We start from the raw sequence: 6,707 nt of genomic DNA on the forward strand, positions 1-6,707 counted from the left end.
ATGCTCTGAGACCGACACAGGGTTTCTTCCTTGACCTTCTTCAGCGATTAAGGATTCAGTTTCTTAGGATAATTATTTTTAAGTTGTAATATTTTATTAAGCCAAACAGTATGACCTCATATCTTAGCTGTAGGGTAAGATTGTTTTTAAGAAAGTCAAATGTAGCATTGATCCTCACTGACAGTTTTCTGTTTTTATCACTCCCCAAATAAATAAACAAGTAATAAATAAATAAAGTATTGATCCTCACTGAAAGTTTTCTGTTTGTTTTTATCACTCCCTAAGCAGATTCTGTTTTCTCTTCAAATTACTTTTCTTTCTCCTAGAATTACTTTTAGAATTACTACAAGAATTACTTTTAGAAGCCTTCAGGTAATGGAGAGAACTGCCTAATGATGACAACAGAAAATAGTAATATTATCGAGGTTTCATGACGTCAGTGAAGGTGTCTCTCAACAAAGGGAAAGAAAGTGTTTCTTGTATCCAGTAGGGATTTGGCTTGTGTCTGTATTTAGTAAGCACATATTATTTATTAGCAATGACATGTAATAAAAAATACTTACTATTTAAATTTTTTTAAGTATATAGCCATAACATATTAATTTTTAAAAATTAAAAAATTTTAAATCAGCTTCTTCCAGCTGAGCAACGACCATCCTTAACATGGTGACTGTAGTCTTGAAATGCTATTTTCCACTAAGAGAAAGCCAAGTTTCTCATAAAAACAGATGACTTCATGTCTGGGGGAAGGAATTTGGAATGAACCTCAAATCACTCCAAATAGCAAGGAAGTTATCAAATACTTCCAAGATTGTGTCTGAAATACTCAGAAGTCAACTTGAAGAGTCTTTCTCTGGTCAAAAATAATATTGTTTGATCTTTAATAAATCAAAAAATAATAAAAAAGAAGAATTCCAATGTATTGCCACCCATCCAATATTTAAATCCATGAGTTTATAATGGCATTATAAGAATTAATAGAGGGGCGCCTGAGTGGCTCAGTCAGTTAAGCGACCAACTTTGGCTCAGGTCATGATCTCACAGTTTGCGAGTTTGAGCCCCGCGTCAGGCTCTGTGCTGACAGCTCAGAGCCTGGAGCCTGCTTCGGATTCTGTGTCTCCCTCTCTCTCTCTCTGCCCCTCCCCCTCTCATGCTCTGTCTCTCTCTGTCTCAGAAATAAATAAACATTTAAACAAATTAAAAAAAAAAAAAGAATTAATTGAACGACCTTACCAGAGTTACAGAGAACAAATGCACTAATGTTTGATAATCAGTAAGTAAATTGAAAGAATCAAGTATATAACCTGTGTTTCTTAGATGAAATGTTACTGGTACAATAGTTGAGAGGAAGAATCTCTTATTAAAAGTATCCCAGCAGGTAAATGACAAGGAAATTATACAATCACAATATCAGCATTTTGGGACCCAGTGAATTAATGAATCTAGTCATCAAATACCCCACCAGTGGCCACCAGCATCACAAAAAGAGAAAAACTGTAATGGAGTTATGTAGCTTCTGGGTAATGAAGTTCTTACTAATGAAAAGAAAAATAAGTCACAAGATGAATCGTTTTGAACAGAATTTTGGCTGTTGAAAGGATTCAGAGCATAACAAAAGCTAGAGATGAAATTACATATTAAGACAAATTACCATAACTTAAGAATACCAAAGGTAGAAGGAGTATCTTAAAAGAGTCCAGAGAGGGGTGCCTGGGTGGCTCAGTCGGTTGAGCGTCCGACTTCAGCTCAGGTCATGATCTCACAGTCTGTGGGTTCGAGCCCCGCGTCAGGCTCTGTGCTAACAGCTCAGAGCCTGGAGCCTGTTTCCAATCCTGTGTCTCCCTCTCTCTCTGCCCCTCCCCCAGTCTTACTTTGTCTCACTCTGTCTCTCAAAAATAAATAAATATTAAAAAAAGATTTAAAAAAAAAAAAGAGTCCAGAGAAAAAGAACAAATCTCCTACAAAGAAAGAAAAATCTGATTTACCTTATCTTTCTCAATAGTAACACTGGGTGAAAGAAGACAGTGGAATAATATATTTTTTTTACCTATTAAAAAAGTGTTTGGAATCTAACATTTATATCCAGCCAAATGGTCTTTTACATATAAGAACATTATAAGAATATTCTACCCCGGGACGCCTGGGTGGCGCAGTCGGTTAAGCGTCCGACTTCAGCCAGGTCACAATCTCGCGGTCCGTGAGTTCGAGCCCCGCGTCAGGCTCTGGGCTGATGGCTCAGAGCCTGGAGCCTGTTTCCGATTCTGTGTCTCCCTCTCTCTCTGCCCCTCCCCCGTTCATGCTCTGTCTCTCTCTGTCCCAAAAATAAATAAACGTTGAAAAAAAAAAATTAAAAAAAAAAAAAAAAAGAATATTCTACCCCAAGAAATCTATCACTGAAAATACAAAGAGGTCCTTAAACATATGAACAAATACAGCCAAGTGCTGCCGGAGAGAGGAGAATCAAACATTTTAATAAAATTTATTGTTCTACAAAATGACCCAAGGCCTTTAGTGAAGTTCATTGTTGTCTTGAAAAACCTAAGACCAAAGAAATTCTTCAAAGAATTTCTGTAACAGTCTAAAAGTTAATTCCAGACCATAGCAACATGGAGCACAGAGAGGTAAAAAGCAAAAAAAAAAAAAAAAAAAAAAAACAAAAAAGCAACTAAGAACATGCTAACCAAAGGGCACCTGAGTGGACAGTTAAGCATCAGGATCTCTGGGTTTGGTTGGAGCCCTGTTTCCTACCGCTCTGTGCTGACAGGTAGGAGCCTGGAGCCTGCTTTGGATTCTATGCGTCCCTCTTTCTCTGCTCCTGCCCCGCTCACACTCCGTCTCTCTCTTAAAAATAAACATAAAAAAAGAAAAAAAAGAATGTGCTAACATTGCTTGTCTCTTTTAGGAGAAGGAGAGATAGACACTGAGAAGCGTGTTAGTTATTACTTATGCTTGTCAAATATTCTAGGTTTACTGTCTTCTGATCATACGGGACGATTTTCCTTTTTAGTCACTGAAGAGAAGTAGAGCTTTGTGGCTCATTTGGCCAGGATTACGTGACATGTGTCACTTTTGGGTCAAGGTATGTACTACTGATGAGAGACCCTCCAGAGCGCTCTTTCCTCCAGGGTCATTGCCATTTTTCCACGTTGTGGCTGCTCCATGCGTCAGGTAGAGCCTAGCCAACTAGAAATTGATATGCAGCTTGAGAAAGAAACATGTTTGTTTTGTTTTGGTATCACTGTTTTTCTCAGTATAATACAGTCTATCCCAATACAATGTCTAAGAAATTAGTAAACACAGGGGCGCCTGGGTGGCTCAGTCGGTTAAGCCTCCGACTTCGCTCAGGTCACGATCTCGCGGTCCGTGAGTTCGAGCCCCGCGTGGGGCTCTGGGCTGACGGCTCGGAGCCTGGAGCCTGCCTCCGATTCTGTGTCTCCCTCTCTCTCTGCCCCTCCCCCATTCATGCTCTGTCTCTCTCTGTCTCAAAAATAAACGTTAAAAATAAATAAATAAAAAATAAAAACAAATTAGTAAACACAATAATCACAAGTATGAATCTGAGATTAAGAGTACCCACCACCATAAGACAAAAATACAACGTAACTTTTTAAAATAAGAAAACAGTTTGATTAATCTAATGAAAAGCAGGAAGCAATTATTAAAAAGAAATAAAATGGAAACAGAGTACGCTGAAAATGTGAAATAAGATGACAATGATGTGTGTAAAATAATCACAATAAATAGGAATGGGTTAAACTTACTACTTAAAAAAAAAAAAGAGAGAGACCAAAAAACAAAACAAAACAAAACAAAAAAAGAAACCTAGTTGGATCAAAAGCTGTTGTCTACAAGAGACATACAGAAAACAAGCAGAAAAATCAAAAAATTTGAAACAATGAAATGAAATCAAAAACGAAACAAAGAAAAAAAGATAAAAGAAAAAAAAGATTCAAGCAATATGAGCTAAAAGAAAGCTTGAGTATCAATTTGAAGTTCTAATAAAATAGAATTCAATGCAAAATAATATAAGTGAAGAAGAAGAATATTACATATTGTTAAAAGGAACGATAAAAGAAGATTTAATCATAATAGTGGAGAGAGATTAAAAATATATGAAAGAACAACTGACCGATGTAGAGGGGGAAATGGGTAAATCAAAATTTATAGCTGGAGATATTAGCACATTTTTCTGAACTGGCACATTAAGCACACTAAAAGTAAGCAGAGAGATCAAATATCTCAACAATCCAATTAATCAGTTAAGCCATTCTTATTCACACACGCAAAGAATTCTCTTCTTTTTTTTACTTCTCTAATCTTTTTTTTTTTATAACTCAATAGACATTATTTTTTAAATAGTCTTAGTTTCACAGCTACATTGAGTGAAAATACAGAGTTACCACATATTCCCTCTGGAAACATACACACAGTCTTCCCCACCATGAACATTTCGCACTAGTGTGGTACATTTATTAAAATCAATGAATCAACATTGACATACTATTATCAATCAATGCCCATAGTTGATATTAGGGTTCACGCTTTGTGTTACACTATAATGTTTTGACAAAGGCATAATGATGTGTATCAACCAAGAAGAGACATAATAGTTTCACTGCCCTTCAATGCTCCATTTACTCATCCCTCCCGCCCCTCTGAAACCATGACAACCACTGATCTATTTACTCCCTTCAAAGTTTTGCTCTTTGCAGAATGTAATATAGTTGGAATCACTATGCAAAGTCAGTGCATTGTCTTTTAGGTACACTGTCTTTTATGATTGGCTTCTTTGACTTAGTAATATGACTTTAAGCTTTCTCCACACCCTCTAATAACTTGATAGCTCATTTCTTTTTAGTTCTAAATAATATTCCATTGTCTGGCTGTACCATAGTTCATTTATCCAATTGCATACTGAGGGGTTGTCTTGGCTGCTTTTAGTTCTGGGTGAGTATGAACAAAACTACTATGGACAGTTATGTGCAGGTGTTTCTCTTCACATAAGTTTTCAACTTATTTGAGCATATAGCTTGGAGTATATAGTTACTGGATTCTGTGTAACTTTGTAAGAGAATTTCAAACCATTTTTGAAAGTACCCAGTAATAAGTCCTTGTATATATAGTCAGATGATTTTCAACAATGGTGCCAAAAGCATCCAATGGAAAAAAAATTTTTTTTCAACTACTGATGTTGGAAAACTGGATATCCACATGCAAAAGAATGAGGTTGGGGCAACTGGGTGGCCCAGTCAATTAAGTGTCTGATTTTGGCTCAGAAAGGAGCCTGCTTTGGATCCTCTGTCTCCCTCTCTCTCTCTGCCCCTCTCCTGCTCTCTCTCTCTCTAAAATAACTAAACAATAAAAAATTTAAAAATTAAAAAAAGAATGAGGCTGGACCCTTGCACTATACACAAAAGTTACTCAAAATGAGTGAAAGACCTAAACATTAGAGCTAAAACCATCAAACTCAGAATAAAAGGGGAAAAGCTTTAGGACTTGTATTTGACAACAATTTTGGGCTTATGACACTGAAAGCACAAACGACAGAAGTAAAAATACATACATTTAAGACTATTGTACATCAAAGGACATAATCAACACAGTGAAAAGACAACCTATGTAATGAGAGAAAATATTTGCAAATCACTTACCTGATAAATGGATTAATATATTCGTATATAAATAACTCCGACAACTGAATAACAAAAACAAGCAACCCAATTTAAAAATGGGCAATGGCTGGGGTGCCTGGGTGGCTCAGTCAGTCAAGCATCCAGCTTCAGCTCAGGACGTGATCTCGCGGTTTGTGAGTTTAAGCCCCGCGTCAGGCTCTGTGCTGACAGCTCAGAGCCTGGAGCCTGATTCAGATTCTGTGTCTCCCTCTCTCTCTGCCCCTCCCCCTGCTCGCTCTCTCTCTCTCTCTCTCTCTAAAAAATAAACATTAAAAAAAATTGTTTTAATGGCAATGGACTTGAAGACATTTCTCCCAAAAAGGATATACAAATGGCCAACAAGCACATGGAAAGATACTCAGCATCACTAACCATTAGGAGAATACCACAATGAGACACTTTACACCCATTAGGACAGCTACTACAAACAAAACGAACCAAAACACACACACATACATACACACACCCAAAAAAAATGGAAAATAATAAGTGTTGTCAAGGATGCAGAAAAATTGGAAACTTTGGGCACTATTGGTGGGAATGTAGATTGTTGCAGCTGCTATGGAAAATATGGCAGTTCCTCAAAAAAATCAAAAATTGAATTACCATATTATGCACCTATTATGCCTTGTGAGCATATACTCAAAAGAATTGACACTAGGTCTCTAAGAGACATTTGCATACCCATATTCATATGAACCCCTGTTCATAATAATCAAAAAGTAAAAACAACCCAAATGTTCATCAGTGGATGAATGGATAAATTGTAGGATATGCATACAATGGAATATTATTGAGCCTTAAAAAAGAAAATGCTGACGCATGCTACAACACGGATGAAGTTTGAGACCATTATCCTAAGCGAAATAAACCAGTCACCAAGGGACAAATACTGTCTGATTCAACTTATGTGAGGGACCTAGAGTAGTGAAATTTATAGAGACAAAAAGTAGAATAGTGGTTGCCAAAGGTTGAGAAATGGGAGGAATGGGGAGTTGTGGTTTGATGAGTATAAACTTATAATTTTGGATGATA

This window comes from Leopardus geoffroyi, chromosome B4 (genome assembly GCF_018350155.1).
Source record: "Leopardus geoffroyi isolate Oge1 chromosome B4, O.geoffroyi_Oge1_pat1.0, whole genome shotgun sequence".
In the NCBI taxonomy this organism is placed as follows: domain Eukaryota; kingdom Metazoa; phylum Chordata; class Mammalia; order Carnivora; family Felidae; genus Leopardus; species Leopardus geoffroyi.